The following is a 19,314-nucleotide window of genomic DNA, read 5'->3' on the forward strand; positions in this document are numbered from 1 at the left end:
CATATATATGGGGAGGTACGAGCTCCAACTCGGTTTTACAGTGAAAACTGCAGTAAATTCAAACCGACGCTAAGAAACGGACTGAGAAACAAGAGTAATAGTTTCTCCTGTAACCCGTTCCCTATGTGCTCGATGAACGAACGTCTCTACACATGCTCAGTTCTGAGAGATAAGTGTGTGTGAAAGCCGTCCTTCACCTAGCTTGTTGGGAACACAAAGTTTCTTTTCACTTGCAAATTCCACTCCATATATATATGTGGGTAGGTACGAGCTCCAACTCGTTTTTACAGTGAAAACTGTAGTAACTTCAAACCGGCACTAGGAAACAGAATGAGAAACCAGGTTTAAAGTTTCTCCTGCAACCCGTTCCTTTTGAGCTAGATGAACGAACGTCTCTCCACATGCTCAGTTCTGAGAGATAAGTGTGTGTGAAAGCCGACTTTCACCTAGCTTGTTGGGAACACAAAGGTTCTTTTCAGTTGCAAACTCCACTCTATACATATATATGGGGAGGTACGAGCTCCAACTCGATTTTACAGTGAAAACTGCAGTAAATTCAAACCGGCACTAGGAAACAGACTGGGAAACCAGAGTAAAAATTTCTCCTGCAACCTGTTCCCTTTGTGTTAGATGAACGAACGTCTCTCCTCATGCTCAGTTCTGAGAGATATGTGTGTGTGAAAGCCGAACTTCACCTAGGTTGTAGGGAACACAAAGTTTCTTTTCACTTGCAAACTCCACTCCATACATAAATATGGGAGGTACGAGCTCCAACTCGGTTTTACAGTGAAAACTGCAGTAACTTCAAACCGGCGCTAGGAAACAGACTGAGAAACCAGAGTAAAAGTTTCTCCTGCAACAAGTTACTTTGTGCTCGATGAACGAACGTCTCTCCACATGCTCAATTCGGAGAGATAAATGTGTGTGAAAGCCGTCCTTCACCTAGCTTGTTGGGAGCACAAAGTTTATTTTCAGTTGCAAAATCCACTCCATACATATATATGGGTAGGTACGAGCTCCAACTCTGTTTTACAGTGAAAACTGCAGTAAATTCAAACAGGCGCTAGGAAACGGACTGAGAAATCAGAGAAAAGTTTCTCCTGCAACCCGTTCCTTTTGTGCTAGATGAACGAACGTCTCTCCACATGCTCAGTTCTGAGAGAAAAGTGTGTGTGAAAGCCGACTTTCACCTAGCTTGTTGGGAACACAAAGTTTCTTTTCAGTTGCAAACTCCACTCCATACATATATATGGGGAGGTACGAGCTCCAACTCGGTTTTACAGTGAAAACTGCAGTAACTTCAAAAAGGCAATAGGAAACAGACTGGGAAACCAGAGTAAAAGTTTCTCCTGCAACCCGTTCCCTTTGTGCTAGGTGAACGAACGTCTCTCCTCATGCTCAATTCTGAGAGCTAAGTGTGTGTGAAAGCCGTCCTTCACCTAGGTTGTAGGGAAAACAAAGTTTCTTTTCACTTGCAAACTCCACTCCATACATATATATGGGTAGGTACGAGCTCCAACTCGGTTTTACATTGAAAACTGCAGTAACTTCAAACCGGCGCTAGGAAACAAGACTGAGAAACCGCAGTAAAAGTTTCTCCTGCAACCCGTTCCTTTGTGCTCGATGAACGAACGTCTCTCCACGTGCTCAGTTCTGAGAGATAAGTGTGTGTGAATTCGTCCTTCACCTAGCTTGCTGGGAACACATAGTTTCTTTTCACTTGCAAACTCCACTCCATACATATATATGGGTAGGTACGAGCTCCAACACGGTTTTACAGTGAAAACTGCAGTAAATTCAAACCGGCGCTAGGAAACGGACTGAGAAACCAGAGTAAAAGTTTCTCCTGCAACTCGTTCCCTTTGTGCTAGATGAACGAACGTCTCTCCACGTGCTCAGTTCTGAGAGATAAGTGTGTGTGAAACCGTCCTTCACCTAGCTTGCTGGGAACACATAGTTTCTTTTCACTTGCAAACTCCACTCCATACATTTATATGGGTATATACGAGCTGCAATTCGGTTTTACAGTGAAAACTGCAGTAACTTCAAACCGGCGCTAGGAAACAGACTTAGAAAACAGGGTAAATTTTTTCCTGCAACCCGTTCCATTTGTGCTAGATGAACGAACGTCTCTCCACATGCTCAGTTCTGAGAGATAAGTGTGTGTGAAAGCCGTCCTTCACCTAGCTTGTTGGGAACAAAAAGTTTCTTTTCACTTGCAAACTCCACTCCATACATATATATGGGGAAGTACGAGCTCCAACCCTGTTTTACAGTGAAAACTGCAGGAACTTCAAACCGGCACTAGGAAACAGACTGAGAAACCAGAGTAGAAGTTTCTCTTGCAACCCGTTCCTATTGTGCTAGATGAACGAACGTCTCTCCACATGCTCAGTTCTGAGAGATAAATGTGTGTGAAAGCCGTCCTTCTCCTAGCTTGTTGGAAACACAAAGTTACTTTTCAGTTGCAAACTCCCCTCCAAACATATATATGGGGATGTGCGAGCTGCAAATCGGTTTTACAGTGAAAACTGCAGTAAATTCAAACCGGCACTAGGAAACAGACTGAGAAACCAGAGTAAAAGTTTCCCCTGCAACCCGTTCCCTTTTTGCTAGGTGAACGAACGTCTCTCCACATGCTCAGTTCTGAGATATAAGTGTGTGTGAAAGCCGTCCTTCAGCTAGCTTGTTGGGAACACAAAGTTTCTTTTCAGTTGCAAACTCCACTCCATACATATATATGGGGAGGTACGAGCTCCAACTCGGTTTTAAAGTGAAAACTGCAGTAATTTCAAACCGACGCTAGGAAACGGACTGAGAATCAAGAGTACAAGTTTCTCCTGCAACCCGTTCACTTTGTGCTAGATGAACGAACGTCTCTCCATATGCTCAGTTCTGAGAGATTAGTGTGTGTGAAAGCCGTCCTTCACCTAGCTTGTTGGGAACAAAAAGTTTCTTTTCACTTGCAAACTCCACTCCATACATATATATGGGGTGGTACGAGCTCCAACCCTGTTTTACAGTGAAAACTGCAGTAATTTCAAACCGGCGCTAGGAAACAGACAGAGAAACCAGAGTAATTGTTTCTCCTGGAACCCGTTCCCTTTGTGCTATATGAACGAACGTCTCTCCACATGCTCAATTCTGAGAGATGAATGTGTGTGAAAGCCGTCCTTCAACTAGCTTGTTGGGAACACAAAGTTTCTTTTCAGTTGCAAACTCCACTCCATACATATATATGGGGCGGTACTAGCTACAAATCGGTTTTACAGTGAATACTGCAGGAACTTCAAACCGGCACTAGGAAACAGAATGAGAAACCAGAGTAAAAGTTTCTCCTGCAACCCGTTCCCTTTGTGCTAGATGAACGAACGTCTCTCCAAATGCTCAGTTCTGAGAGATAAGTGAGTGTGAAAGCTGGTTTTCACCTAGCTTGTTGGGAACACAAAGTTTCTTTTCACTTGCCAACTCCACTCCATACATATATATGGGGAAGTACAAGCTCCAACTCGGTTTTACATTGAAAACTGCAGGAACTTCAAACCGGGACTAGGAAACAGCCTGAGAAAACAGAGAAAAGTTTCTCCTGCAACCCGTTCCCTTTGTGCTAGATGAACGAACGTCTCTCCACATGCTCAGTTCTGAGAGATAAGTGTGTGTGAAAGCCGTCCTTCAGCTAGCTTGTTGGGAACACAAAGTTTCTTTTTACTTGCAAACTCCACTCCATAGATATATATGGGGAGGTACGAGCTCCAACCCGGTTTTACAGTGAAAACTGCAGTAACTTCAAACCGGCGCTAGGAAACAGACTGAGAAACCAGAATAAAATTTCTCCTGCAAAACGTTAACTTTGTGCTAGATGAACGAACGTCTCTCCACATGCTCAGTTCTGAGAGATAAGTGTGTGTGAAAGCCGCCCTTCACCTAGCTTGTTGGGAACAAAAAGTTTCTTTTCAGTTGCAAACTCCACTCCATACATATATATGGGGAGGTACGAGCTCCAACTCGGTTTTACTGTGAAAACTGCAGTAACTTCAAACCAGCGCTAGGAAACACACTGAGAAACAAGAGTAAAAGTTTCTCCTGAAACCCGTTCCCTTTGTGCTAGATGAACGAACGTCTCTCCACATGCTCAGTTCTGAGAGATAAATGTGTGTGAAAGCCGTCCTTCTCCTAGCTTGTTGGGAACACAAAGTTACTTTTCAGTTGGAAACTCCCCTCCATACATATATATGGGGATGTACGAGCTGCAACTCGGTTTTACAGTGAAAACTGCAGTAAATTCAAACCGGCACTAGGAAACAGACTGAGAAACCAGAGTAAAAGTTTCCCCTGCAACCCGTTCCCTTTGTGCTAGATGAACGAACGTCTCTCCTCATGCTCAGTTCTGAGAGATAATTGTGTGTGAAAGCCGTACTTCAAATAGCTTGTTGGGAACACAAATTTTCTTTTCAGTTGCAAACTCCCCTCCATACATATATATGGGGATGTACGAGCTGCAACTCGGTTTTACAGTGAAAACTGCAGGATCTTCAACCGGCACTAGGAAACAGACTGAGAAACAAGAGTAAAAGTTCCTCCTGCAACCCGTTCCTTTTGTGTTAGATGAACGAACGTCTCTCCACATGCTCAGATCTGAGAGATAAGTGTGTGTGAAAGCCGTCCTTCAGCTAGCTTGTTGGGAACACAAAGTTTCTTTTCAGTTGCAAACTCCTCTCCATACATATATATGGGGAGGTACGAGCTCCAACTCGCTTTTACAGTGAAAACTGCAGTAAATTCAAACCGACGCTAGGAAACGGATTGAAAAACAGGAGTAAAAGTTTCCCCTGCAACCCGTTCCGTTTGTGCTAGATGAACGAACGTCTCTCCACATGCTGAGTTCTGAGGGATAAGTGTGTGTGAAAGCCGTCCTTCACCTATCTTGTTGGGAACACAAAGTTTCTTTTCAGTTGCAAACTCCACTCCATACATATATATGCGTATATAAGAACTGCAACTCGGTTTTACAGTGATAACTGCAGTAACTTCAAACCGGCGCTAGGAAACAGACTGAGAAACCAGTGTAAAAGTTTCTCCTGCAACCCGTTCCCTTTGTGCTAGATAAACGAACGTCTCTCCACATGCTCACTTCTGAGGGATAAGTGTGTGTGAAAGCCGTCCTTCACCTAGCTTGTTGGGAACACAAAGTTTCTTTTCACTTGCAAACTCCACTGCATACATATATATGGGTCGGTACTAGCTACAAATCGGTTTTACAGTGAATACTGCAGGAACTTCAAACCGGCACTAGGAAACAGACTGAGAAACCAGAGTAAAAGTTTCTCCTGCAACCCGTTCCCTTTGTGCTAGATGAACGAACGTCTCTCCACATGCTCAGTTCTGAGAGATAAGTGTGTGTGAAAGCCGTCTTTCACCTAGCTTGTTGGGAACACAAAGTTTCTTTTCACTTGCAAACTCCACTCCATACATATATATGGGGAGGTACTAGCTCCAACTCGGTTTTACAGTGAAAACTGCAGGAACTTCAAACCGGGAGTAGGAAACAGGTTGAGAAAACAGAGTAAAAGTTTCTCCTGCAACCCGTTCCCTTTGTGCTAGATGAACGAACGTCTCTCCACATGCTCAGTTCTGAGAGATAAGTGTGTGTGAAAGCCGTACTTCAGCTAGCTTGTTGGGAACACAAAGTTTCTTTTCACTTGCAAACTCCACTCCATACATATATATGGGGAGGTACGAGCTCCAACTCGGTTTTACAGTGAAAACTGCAGTAACTTCAAACCGGCGCTAGGAAACAGACTGAGAAACCAGAATAAAATTTCTCCTGCAAAACGTTAAATTTGTGCTAGATGAACGAACGTCTCTCCACATGCTCAGTTCTCAGAGATAAGTGTGTGTGAAAGCCGCCCTTCAACTAGCTTGTTGGGAACAAAAAGTTTCTTTTCAGTTGCAAACTCCACTCCATACATATATATGGGGAGGTACGAGCTCCAACTCGGTTTTACTGTGAAAACTGCAGTAACTTCAATCCGGCGCTAGGAAACAGACTGAGAAACCAGAGTAAAAGTTTCTCCTGCACCCCGTTCCCTTTGTGCTAGATGAACGAACGTCTCTCCACATGCTCAGTTCTGAGAGATAAGTGTGTGTGAAAGCCGTCCTTCACCTAGCTTGTTGGGAACACAATGTTTCTTTTCAATTGCAAAATCCACTCAATACAATATATGGGGAGGTACGAACTCTAACTCGGTTTTACAGTGAAAACTGCAGTAACTTCTAACCGGCACTAGGAAACACACTGAGAAACCAGAGTAAAAGTTTCTCCTGCAACCCGTTCCCTTTATGCTAGATGAACGAACGTCTCTCCACATGCTCAGTTCTGAGAGTTAATTGTGTGTGAAAGCCGTCCTTCACCTAGCTTGTTGGGAACACAAAGCTTCTTTTCACTTGCAGACTCCACTCCATATATATATATGGGGAGGTCGGAGTTCCAACACGGTTTTACAGTGAAAACTGCAGTAACTTCAGACCGGCGCTAGGAAACAAGACTGAGAAACCGCAGTAAAAGTTTCTCCTGCAACCCGTTCCTTTGTGCTCGATGAACGAACGTCTCTCCACGTGCTCAGTTCTGAGAGATAAGTGTGTGTGAATTCGTCCTTCACCTAGCTTGCTGGGAACACATAGTTTCTTTTCACTTGCAAACTCCACTCCATACATATATATGGGTAGGTACGAGCTCCAACACGGTTTTACAGTGAAAACTGCAGTAAATTCAAACCGGCGCTAGGAAACGGACTGAGAAACCAGAGTAAAAGTTTCTCCTGCAACTCGTTCCCTTTGTGCTAGATGAACGAACGTCTCTCCACGTGCTCAGTTCTGAGAGATAAGTGTGTGTGAAACCGTCCTTCACCTAGCTTGCTGGGAACACATAGTTTCTTTTCACTTGCAAACTCCACTCCATACATTTATATGGGTATATACGAGCTGCAATTCGGTTTTACAGTGAAAACTGCAGTAACTTCAAACCGGCGCTAGGAAACAGACTTAGAAAACAGGGTAAATTTTTTCCTGCAACCCGTTCCATTTGTGCTAGATGAACGAACGTCTCTCCACATGCTCAGTTCTGAGAGATAAGTGTGTGTGAAAGCCGTCCTTCACCTAGCTTGTTGGGAACAAAAAGTTTCTTTTCACTTGCAAACTCCACTCCATACATATATATGGGGAAGTACGAGCTCCAACCCTGTTTTACAGTGAAAACTGCAGGAACTTCAAACCGGCACTAGGAAACAGACTGAGAAACCAGAGTAGAAGTTTCTCTTGCAACCCGTTCCTATTGTGCTAGATGAACGAACGTCTCTCCACATGCTCAGTTCTGAGAGATAAATGTGTGTGAAAGCCGTCCTTCTCCTAGCTTGTTGGAAACACAAAGTTACTTTTCAGTTGCAAACTCCCCTCCAAACATATATATGGGGATGTGCGAGCTGCAAATCGGTTTTACAGTGAAAACTGCAGTAAATTCAAACCGGCACTAGGAAACAGACTGAGAAACCAGAGTAAAAGTTTCCCCTGCAACCCGTTCCCTTTGTGCTAGGTGAACGAACGTCTCTCCACATGCTCAGTTCTGAGATATAAGTGTGTGTGAAAGCCGTCCTTCAGCTAGCTTGTTGGGAACACAAAGTTTCTTTTCAGTTGCAAACTCCACTCCATACATATATATGGGGAGGTACGAGCTCCAACTCGGTTTTAAAGTGAAAACTGCAGTAATTTCAAACCGACGCTAGGAAACGGACTGAGAATCAAGAGTACAAGTTTCTCCTGCAACCCGTTCACTTTGTGCTAGATGAACGAACGTCTCTCCATATGCTCAGTTCTGAGAGATTAGTGTGTGTGAAAGCCGTCCTTCACCTAGCTTGTTGGGAACAAAAAGTTTCTTTTCACTTGCAAACTCCACTCCATACATATATATGGGGTGGTACGAGCTCCAACCCTGTTTTACAGTGAAAACTGCAGTAATTTCAAACCGGCGCTAGGAAACAGACAGAGAAACCAGAGTAATTGTTTCTCCTGCAACCCGTTCCCTTTGTGCTATATGAACGAACGTCTCTCCACATGCTCAATTCTGAGAGATGAATGTGTGTGAAAGCCGTCCTTCAACTAGCTTGTTGGGAACACAAAGTTTCTTTTCAGTTGCAAACTCCACTCCATACATATATATGGGGCGGTACTAGCTACAAATCGGTTTTACAGTGAATACTGCAGGAACTTCAAACCGGCACTAGGAAACAGACTGAGAAACCAGAGTAAAAGTTTCTCCTGCAACCCGTTCCCTTTGTGCTAGATGAACGAACGTCTCTCCAAATGCTCAGTTCTGAGAGATAAGTGAGTGTGAAAGCTGGTTTTCACCTAGCTTGTTGGGAACACAAAGTTTCTTTTCACTTGCCAACTCCACTCCATACATATATATGGGGAAGTACAAGCTCCAACTCGGTTTTACATTGAAAACTGCAGGAACTTCAACCCGGGACTAGGAAACAGCCTGAGAAAACAGAGAAAAGTTTCTCCTGCAACCCGTTCCCTTTGTGCTAGATGAACGAACGTCTCTCCACATGCTCAGTTCTGAGAGATAAGTGTGTGTGAAAGCCGTCCTTCAGCTAGCTTGTTGGGAACACAAAGTTTCTTTTTACTTGCAAACTCCACTCCATAGATATATATGGGGAGGTACGAGCTCCAACCCGGTTTTACAGTGAAAACTGCAGTAACTTCAAACCGGCGCTAGGAAACAGACTGAGAAACCAGAATAAAATTTCTCCTGCAAAACGTTAACTTTGTGCTAGATGAACGAACGTCTCTCCACATGCTCAGTTCTGAGAGATAAGTGTGTGTGAAAGCCGCCCTTCACCTAGCTTGTTGGGAACAAAAAGTTTCTTTTCAGTTGCAAACTCCACTCCATACATATATATGGGGAGGTACGAGCTCCAACTCGGTTTTACTGTGAAAACTGCAGTAACTTCAAACCAGCGCTAGGAAACACACTGAGAAACAAGAGTAAAAGTTTCTCCTGAAACCCGTTCCCTTTGTGCTAGATGAACGAACGTCTCTCCACATGCTCAGTTCTGAGAGATAAATGTGTGTGAAAGCCGTCCTTCTCCTAGCTTGTTGGGAACACAAAGTTACTTTTCAGTTGGAAACTCCCCTCCATACATATATATGGGGATGTACGAGCTGCAACTCGGTTTTACAGTGAAAACTGCAGTAAATTCAAACCGGCACTAGGAAACAGACTGAGAAACCAGAGTAAAAGTTTCCCCTGCAACCCGTTCCCTTTGTGCTAGATGAACGAACGTCTCTCCTCATGCTCAGTTCTGAGAGATAATTGTGTGTGAAAGCCGTACTTCAAATAGCTTGTTGGGAACACAAATTTTCTTTTCAGTTGCAAACTCCCCTCCATACATATATATGGGGATGTACGAGCTGCAACTCGGTTTTACAGTGAAAACTGCAGGATCTTCAACCGGCACTAGGAAACAGACTGAGAAACAAGAGTAAAAGTTTCTCCTGCAACCCGTTCCTTTTGTGTTAGATGAACGAACGTCTCTCCACATGCTCAGATCTGAGAGATAAGTGTGTGTGAAAGCCGTCCTTCAGCTAGCTTGTTGGGAACACAAAGTTTCTTTTCAGTTGCAAACTCCTCTCCATACATATATATGGGGAGGTACGAGCTCCAACTCGCTTTTACAGTGAAAACTGCAGTAAATTCAAACCGACGCTAGGAAACGGATTGAAAAACAGGAGTAAAAGTTTCCCCTGCAACCCGTTCCGTTTGTGCTAGATGAACGAACGTCTCTCCACATGCTGAGTTCTGAGGGATAAGTGTGTGTGAAAGCCGTCCTTCACCTATCTTGTTGGGAACACAAAGTTTCTTTTCAGTTGCAAACTCCACTCCATACATATATATGCGTATATAAGAACTGCAACTCTGTTTTACAGTGATAACTGCAGTAACTTCAAACCGGCGCTAGGAAACAGACTGAGAAACCAGTGTAAAAGTTTCTCCTGCAACCCGTTCCCTTTGTGCTAGATAAACGAACGTCTCTCCACATGCTCACTTCTGAGAGATAAGTGTGTGTGAAAGCCGTCCTTCACCTAGCTTGTTGGGAACACAAAGTTTCTTTTCACTTGCAAACTCCACTCCATACATATATATGGGTCGGTACTAGCTACAAATCGGTTTTACAGTGAATACTGCAGGAACTTCAAACCGGCACTAGGAAACAGACTGAGAAACCAGAGTAAAAGTTTCTCCTGCAACCCGTTCCCTTTGTGCTAGATGAACGAACGTCTCTCCACATGCTCAGTTTGAGAGATAAGTGTGTGTGAAAGCCGTCTTTCACCTAGCTTGTTGGGAACACAAAGTTTCTTTTCACTTGCAAACTCCACTCCATACATATATATGGGGAGGTACTAGCTCCAACTCGGTTTTACAGTGAAAACTGCAGGAACTTCAAACCGGGACTAGGAAACAGGTTGAGAAAACAGAGTAAAAGTTTCTCCTGCAACCCGTTCCCTTTGTGCTAGATGAACGAACGTCTCTCCACATGCTCAGTTCTGAGAGATAAGTGTGTGTGAAAGCCGTACTTCAGCTAGCTTGTTGGGAACACAAAGTTTCTTTTCACTTGCAAACTCCACTCCATACATATATATGGGGAGGTACGAGCTCCAACTCGGTTTTACAGTGAAAACTGCAGTAACTTCAAACCGGCGCTAGGAAACAGACTGAGAAACCAGAATAAAATTTCTCCTGCAAAACGTTAAATTTGTGCTAGATGAACGAACGTCTCTCCACATGCTCAGTTCTCAGAGATAAGTGTGTGTGAAAGCCGCCCTTCAACTAGCTTGTTGGGAACAAAAAGTTTCTTTTCAGTTGCAAACTCCACTCCATACATATATATGGGGAGGTACGAGCTCCAACTCGGTTTTACTGTGAAAACTGCAGTAACTTCAATCCGGCGCTAGGAAACAGACTGAGAAACCAGAGTAAAAGTTTCTCCTGCAACCCGTTCCCTTTATGCTAGATGAACGAACGTCTCTCCACATGCTCAGTTCTGAGAGTTAATTGTGTGTGAAAGCCGTCCTTCACCTAGCTTGTTGGGAACACAAAGCTTCTTTTCACTTGCAGACTCCACTCCATATATATATATGGGGAGGTCGGAGTTCCAACACGGTTTTACAGTGAAAACTGCAGTAAATTCAAAACGGCGCTAGGAAACGGACTGAGATACCAGAGTAAAAGTTTCTCCTTCAACCCGTTCCCTTTGTGCTAGATGAACGAACGTCTCTCCACATGCTCAGTTCTGAGAGATAAGTGTGTGTGAAACCGTACTTCACCTAGCTTGTTGGGAACACAAATTTTCTTTTCAGTTGCAAACTCCACTCCATAGATGTATATGGGGAGGTACTATCTCCAACTCGGTTTTACAGTGTAAACTGCAGGAACTTCAAACCGGCACTAGGAAACAGACTGAGGAACCAGAATAAAAGTTTCTCCTGCAACCCGTTCCCTTTGTGCTAGATGAACGAACGTCTATCCACATGCTCAGTTCTGAGAGATAAATGTGTGTGAAAGCCATACTTCACATAGCTTGTTTGGAACACAAAGTTTCTTTTCAGCTGCAAACTCCACTCCATACATATATATGGGGAGGTACAAGCTCCAACTCGGTTTTACAATGAAAAATGCAGTAACTTCAAACCGGCACTAGAAAAAAGACTGAGAAACCAAAGTAAATATTTCCCCTGCAAACCGTTCCCTTTGTGCTACATGAAAGAACGTTTCTCCACATGCTCAGATCTGAGAGATAAGTGTGTGTGAAAGCCGTACTTCACCTAGCTTGTTGGGAACACAAAATTTCTTTTCACTTGCATACTCCACTCCATACATTTATATGGGGAGGTACGAGCTCCAACACGGTTTTTCTGTGAAAACTGCAGTAAATTCAAACCGGCGCTAGGAAACGGACTGAGAAATCAGAGTAAAAGTTTCTACTGCAAACCGTTCCCTTTGTGCCTGATGGAAGAACGTCTCTCCACATGCTCAGTTCTGAGAGATAAGTGTGTGTGAAAGCCGTCCTTCACATTTCTTGCTGGGAACACAAAGTTTCTTTTCACTTGCAAACTCAACTCCATACGTATATATGGGTATGTACGAGCTGCAACTCGGTTTTACAGTGAAAACTGCAGTCACTTCAAACCGGCACTAGGAAACAGACTGAGAAACCAGAGTAAAAGATTCACCTGCAACCCGTTTCTTTTGTGTTAGATGAACGACCGTCTCTCCACATGCTCTGTTCTGAGAGATAAGTGTGTGTGAAAGCCGTCCTTCACCTAGCTTGTTGGGAACATAAAGTTTCTTTTCACTTGCAAACTCTACTCAATACATATATATGGGGAGGTACGAACTCCAACACGGTTTCACAGTGAAAACTGCAGTAAATTCAAACCGGTGCTAGGAAACAGACTGAGAAACCAGAGCAAAACTTTCTCCTGAAACCCGTTCCCTTTGTGCTAGATGAACGAACGTCTCTCCACATGCTCAGTTCTGAGAGATAAGTGTGTGTGAAAGCCGTCCTTCACATTGCTTGCTGGAAAAACAAAGTTTCTTTTCACTTGCAAACTCAACTCTATACGTATATATGGGTATGTACGAGCTGAAACTCGGTTTTACAATGAAAACTGCAGTCACTTCAAACCGGCACTAGGAAACAGACTGAGAGACCAGAGAAAAAGTTTCTCCTTCAACCCTTTCCCTCTGTGTTAGATGAACGAACGTCTCTCCACATGCTCAGTTCTGAGAGATATGTGTGTGTGAAAGCCGACCTTCACCTTGCTTGTTGGGAACACAAAGTTTCTTTTCAGTTGCTAACTCGACTCCATACATATATATGGGGAGGTACGAGCTTCAACACGGTTTTACATTGAAAACTGCAGTAAATTCAAACCGGCACTAGGAAACAGACTGGGAAACCAGATTAACAGTTCCTCCTGCAACCGGTTTCATTTGTGCTAGATGAACGAACGTCTCTCCACATGCTCAGTTCTGAGAGAAAAATGTGTGTGAAAGCCGTCCTTCAAATAGCTTGTTGGGAACACAAAGTTTCTTTTCAATTGCAAACTCCACTCCATACAAATATATAGGTAGGTACTAGCTCCAACTCTGTTTTACAGTGAAAACGGCAGGAAATTCAAACCGGCCCTAGGAAACTGACTGAGAAACCAGAGTAAAAGTTTCTCCTGCAACCCGTTCCCTTTGTGATAGATGAACGAACGTCTCTGCACATGCTCAGTTCTGAGAGTTAATTGTGTGTGAAAGCCGTCCTTCACCTTGCTTGTTGGGAACACAAAGCTTCTTTTCACTTGCAGACTCCACTCCTTACATATATATGGGGAGGTACGAGTTCCAACTCGGTTTTACAGTGAAAACTGCAGTAAAATCAAAACGGCCCTAGGAAACTGACTGAGAAACCAGAGTAAAAGTTTCTCCTGCAACCCGTTCCCTTTGTGCTAGATGAACGAACGTCTCTCCACATGCTCAGTTCTGAGAGAAAAGTGTGTGTGAAAGCCGTCCTTCAACTAGCTTGTTGGGAACACAAAGTTTCTTTTCAATTGCAAACTCCACTCCATACAAATATATAGGTAGGTACAAGCTCCAACTCTGTTTTACAGTGAAAACTGCAGGAACTTCAAACCGGCCCTAGGAAACTGACTGAGAAACCAGAGTAAAAGTTTCTCCTGAAACCCGTTCCCTTTGTGCTAGATGAACGAAAGTCTCTGCACATGCTCAGTTCTGAGATTTAATTGTGTGTGAAAGCCGTCCTTCACCTAGCTTGTTGGGAACACAAAGCTTCTTTTCACTTGCAGACTCCACTCCATACATATATTTGGGGAGGTACGAGTTCCAACTCGGTTTTACAGTGAAAACTGCAGTAAAATCAAAACGGCCCTAGGAAACTGACTGACAAACCAGAGTAAAAGTTTCTCCTGCATCCCGTTCCCTTTGTGCTAGATGAACGAACGTCTCTCCACATGCTCAGTTCTGAGAGATAAGTGTGTGTGAAAGCCGTACTTCACCTAGCTTGTTGGGAACACAAAGTTTCTTTTCAGTTGCAAACTCCACTCCATACATTTATATGGGGAGGTACAAGCTCCAACTCGGTTTTACAGTGAAAACTGCAGTCACTTCATACCGGCACTAGGAAACAGACTGAGAGACCAGAGTAAAAGTTTCTCCTGCAACCCGTTCCTATTGTGCTAGATGAACGAAAGTCTCTCCACATGCTCAGTTCTGAGAGATAAGTGTGTGTGAAACCCGTCCTTCACCTAGCTTCTTGGGAACACAAAGTTTCTTTTCAGTTGCAAACTCCACTCCATACATATATATGGGGAGGTACAAGCTCCAACTCGGTTTTACAGTGAAAACTGCAGTAAAATCAAAACGGCCCTAGGAAACTGACTGAGAAACCAGAGTAAAAGTTTCTCCTGCAACCCGTTCCCTTTGTGCAAGATGAACGAACGTCTCTCCACATGCTCAGTTCTGAGAGATAAGTGTGTGTGAGAGCCGTATTCACCTAGCTTGTTGGAAACACAATGTTTTTTTTCAGTTGCCAACTCCACTCCATACATATATATGGGTAGGTACAAGCTCCAACTCGGATTTACAGTGAAAAATGCAGGAAGTTCAAACCGGCACTAGGAAACAGACTGAGAAACCAGAGTAAAATTTTCTCCTGCAACCCGTTCCCATTTTGCTAGTTGAACCAAAGTCTCTCCACAAGCTCAGTTCTGAGACATAAGTGTGTGTGAAACCGTGCTTCACCTAGCTTGTTGGGAACACAAAGTTTCTTTTCATTTGCAAACCTCACTCCATACATATATATGGGGAGGTACTAGCTCCAACTCGGGTTTACAGTGAAAACTGCAGGAACTTCAAACCGGAAATAGGAAACAGACTGAGAAACCAGAGTAAAAGTTTCTCCTGCAAATATTTCCCTTTGTGCTAGATGAACGAAATTCTCTCCACATGCTCAGTTCTGAGAGATAAGTGTGTGTGAAACCGCCCTTCACCAAGCTTGTTGGGAACACAAAGTTTCTTTTCAGTTGCAAACTCCACTCCATACATATATATGGGGAGGTACTAGCTGCAAATGTGTTTTACAGTGAAAACTGCAGGAACATCAAACCGGCACTAGGAAACAGACTGAGAAACCAGAGTAAAAGTTTCTCCTGCAACCCGTTCCCTTTGTGCTAGATGAACGAAAGTCTCTCCACATGCTCAGTTCTGAGAGATAAGTGTGTGTGAAAGCCGTCCTTCACCTAGCTTGTGGGGTACACAAAGTTTCTTTTCACATGCAAACTCCACTCCATACATATATATGGGGAGGTCCTAGCTCCAACTCGGTTTTACAGTGAAAACTGCAGGAACTTCAAAAAGGCACTAGGAAACAGACTGAGAAACCAGAGTAAAAGTTTCTCCTGCAACCCATTCCCTTTGTGCTAGATGAACGAACGTCTCTCCACATGCTCAGTTCTGAGAGATAAGTGTGTGTGAAAGCGGTCCTTCACCTAGCTTGTTGGGAACACAAAGTTTCTTTTCAATTGCAAACTTCACTCCATACAAATATATAAGTACGTACTAGCTCCAACTCTGTTTTACAGTGAAAACTGCAGGAACATCAAACCGGCCCTAGGAAACAGACTGAGAAACCAGTGTAAAGTTTCCCTGCAACCCATTCCCTTAGTTCTAGATGAACGAAAGTCTCTCCACATGCTCAGTTCTGAGAGATAAGTGTGTGTGAAAGCGGTACTTCACCTAGGTTTTTGGGAACACAACGTTTCTTTTCAGTTGCCAACTCCACTCCATACATATATATGGGGAGGTACAAGCTCCAACTCGGATTTACAGTGAAAAATGCAGGAAGTTCAAACCGGCACTAGGAAACAGACTGAGAAACCAGAGTAAATTTTCTCCTGCAGCCCGTTCCCTTTGTGCTAGATGAACGAACGTCTCTGCACATGCTCAGTTCTGAGATATAATTGTGTGTGAAAGCCGTCCTTCACCTAGCTTGTTGGGATCACAAAGATTCTTTTCAGTTGCAAACTCCACTGCATACATATATATGGGGAGGTCCAAGCTCCATCTCGGTTTTACAGTGAAAACTGCAGGAACTTCAAACCGGCACTAGGAAACAGACTGAGAAACCAGAGTAAAAATTTCTCCTGCAACCCATTCCCTTTGTGCTAGATGAACGAACGTCTCTCCACATGATCAGTTCTGAGAGATTAGTGTGTGTGAAAGCCGTCCTTCACCTAGCTTGTTGGGAACACAAAGTTTCTTTTCAGTTGCAAACTCCACTCCATACATTTATATGGGGAGGTACTAGCTCCAACTCGGTTTTACAGTGAAAACTGCAGGAACCTCAAACAGGCACTAGGAAAGAGACTGAGAAATCAGAGTAAAAGTTTCTCCTGCAACCCTTTCCCTTTGTGCTATATCAACGAACGTCTCTCCACATGCTCAGTCTGAGAGATAAGTGTGTGTGAAAGCCGTCCTTCACCTAGCTTCTTGGGAACACAAAGTTTCTTTTCAGTTGCAAACTCCACTCCATACATATATCTGGGGAGGTACTAGCTCCAACTCGGTTTTACAGTGAAAACAGCAAGAACTTCAAACCGGCACTAGGAAACAGACTGAGAAATCAGAGTAAAATTTTCTCCTGCAGCCCGTTCCCTTTGTGCTAGTTGAACCAAAGTCTCTCCACATGCTCAGTTCTGAGAGATAAGTGTGTGTGAAACCGTGCTTCACCTAGCTTGTTGGGAACACAAAGTTTCTTTTCACTTGCAAACTCCACTCCATACATTTATATGGGGAGGTACTAGCTCCAAATCGGTTTTACAGTGAAAACTGCAGGAACTTCAAACCGGCACTAGGAAGCAGACTGAGAAACCAGAGTAAAAGTTTCTCCTGCAACCCGTTCCCTTTGTGCTAGATGAGCGAACGTCTCTCCATATGCTAATTTCTGAGAGATAAGTGTGTGTGAAAGCCGTCCTTCACCTAGCTTGTTGGGAACACTAAGTTTCTTTTCAGTTGCAAACTCCAATGCATACATATATATGGGGAGGTCCTAGCTCCAACTCGGTTTTACAGTGAAACTGCAGGAACTTCAAACCGGCACTAGGAAACAGACTGAGAAACCAGAGTAAATGTTTCTCCTGCAACCCATTCCCTTTGTGCTAGATAAACGAACGTCTCCCCACATGCTCATTTCTGAGAGATAAGTGTGTGTGAAAGCCGTCCTTCACCTAGCTTGTTGGGTACACAAAGTTTCTTTTCACATGCAAACTCCAATCCATACATATATATGGGGAGTTACGAGCTCCAACTCGGTTTTACAGTGATAACTGCAGTAAATTCAAACCGGCGCTAGGAAACGGACTGAGAAACCAGAGTAAAAGTTTCTCCTGCAAACCGTTCCCTTCGTGCTAGATGAACGAACGTCTCTCCACATGCTCACTTCTGAGAGATAAGTGTGTGTGAAAGCCGTCCTTCAACTTGCTTGTTGGGAACACAAAGTTTCTTTTCAGTTGCCAACCCTACTCCATACATATATATGTGGAGATACTAGCTCCAACTCGGTTTTACAGTGAAAACTGCAGGAAATTCAAACCGGCACTAGGAAACAGACTGAGAAACCAGAGTAAAAGTTTCTCATGCAACCCGTTCCCTTTGTGCTAGATGAATGAACGTCTCTCCACATGCTCAGTTCTGAGAGATATGTGTGTGTGAAAGCCGTCCTTCACCTAGCTTGTTGGGAACACAATATTTCTTTTCAGTTGCAAAATCCACTCCATACATATATATGGGGAGGTACTAGCTCCAACACCGTTTTACAGTGAAAATTGCAGGAACTTCAAACCGGCACTAGGAAACAGCCTGAGAAATCAGAGTAAAAGTTTCTCCAGCAACCCGTTCCCTTTGTGCTACATGAATGAACGTCTCTCCACATGCTCATTTCAGAGAGATAAGTGTGTGTGAACGCCGTCCTTCACCTAGCTTGTTGGGAACACAAAGTTTCTTTTCAGTTGCCAACTCCACTCCATACATATATATGGGGAGGAACAATCTCCAACTCGGATTTACAGTGAAAAATGCAGGAAGTTCAAACCGGCACTAGGAAACAGACTGAGAAACCAGAGTAAAATTTTCTCCTGCAACCCGTTCCCTTTGTGCTAGTTGAACCAAAGTCTCTCCACATGCTCAGTTCTGAGAGATAAGTGTGTGTGAAACCGTTCTTCACCTAGCTTGTTGGGAACACAAAGTTTCTTTTCAGTTGCAAACCCCACTCCATACATATATATGGGGAGGTACTAGCTCCAACTCGGTTTTACAGTGAAAACTGCAGGAACTTCAAACCGGCACTAGGAAACAGACTGAGAAACCAGAGCAAAAGTTTCTCCTGCAACCCGTTCCCTTTGTGCCAAATGAATTAACGTCTGTCCACATGCTCAGTTCTGAGAGATAAGTGTGTGTGAAAGCCGTCCTTCACCTAGGTTGTTTGGAACACAAAGTTTCTTTTCAGTTGCAAACTCCACTCCATACATTTATATGGGGAGGTACTAGCTCCAAATCTGTTTTACAGTGAAAACTGCAGGAACTTCAAACCGGCACTAGGAAACAGACTGAGAAACCAGAGTAAAAGTTTCCCCTGCAACCCGTTCCCTTTGTGCTAGATGAACGAACGTCTCTCCACATGCTCAGTTCTGAGAGATAAGTGTGTGTGAAAGCCGTCCTTCACCTAGCTTGTTGGGAACACAAGGTTTCTTTTCAGTTGCAAACTCCACTGCATACATATATATGGGGAGGTCCTAGCTCCAACTCGGTTTTACAGTGAAAACTGCAGGAAATTCAAACCGGCACTAGGAAACAGACTGAGAATCCAGAGTAAAAATTTCTCCTGCAACCCATTCCCTTTGTGCTAGATGAACGAACGTCTCTCCATATGTTCAGTTCTGAGACATAAGTGTGTGTGAAAGCCGTCCTTCACCTAGCTTGTTGGGAACACAAAGTTTCTTTTCAATTGCAAACTCCACTCCATAAAAATATATAGGTAGGTACTAGCTCCAACTCTGTTTTACAGTGAAAACTGCAGGAACTTCAAACCGGCCCTAGGAAACGGACTGAGAAACCAGAGTAAAAGTTTCTCCTGCAAACAGTTCCCTTCGTGCTAGATGAACGAACGTCTCTCCACATGCTCAGTTCTGAGAGAT

The sequence above is a fragment of the Camelus dromedarius genome, chromosome 23 (genome assembly GCF_036321535.1).
Source record: "Camelus dromedarius isolate mCamDro1 chromosome 23, mCamDro1.pat, whole genome shotgun sequence".
Lineage (NCBI taxonomy): Eukaryota > Metazoa > Chordata > Mammalia > Artiodactyla > Camelidae > Camelus > Camelus dromedarius.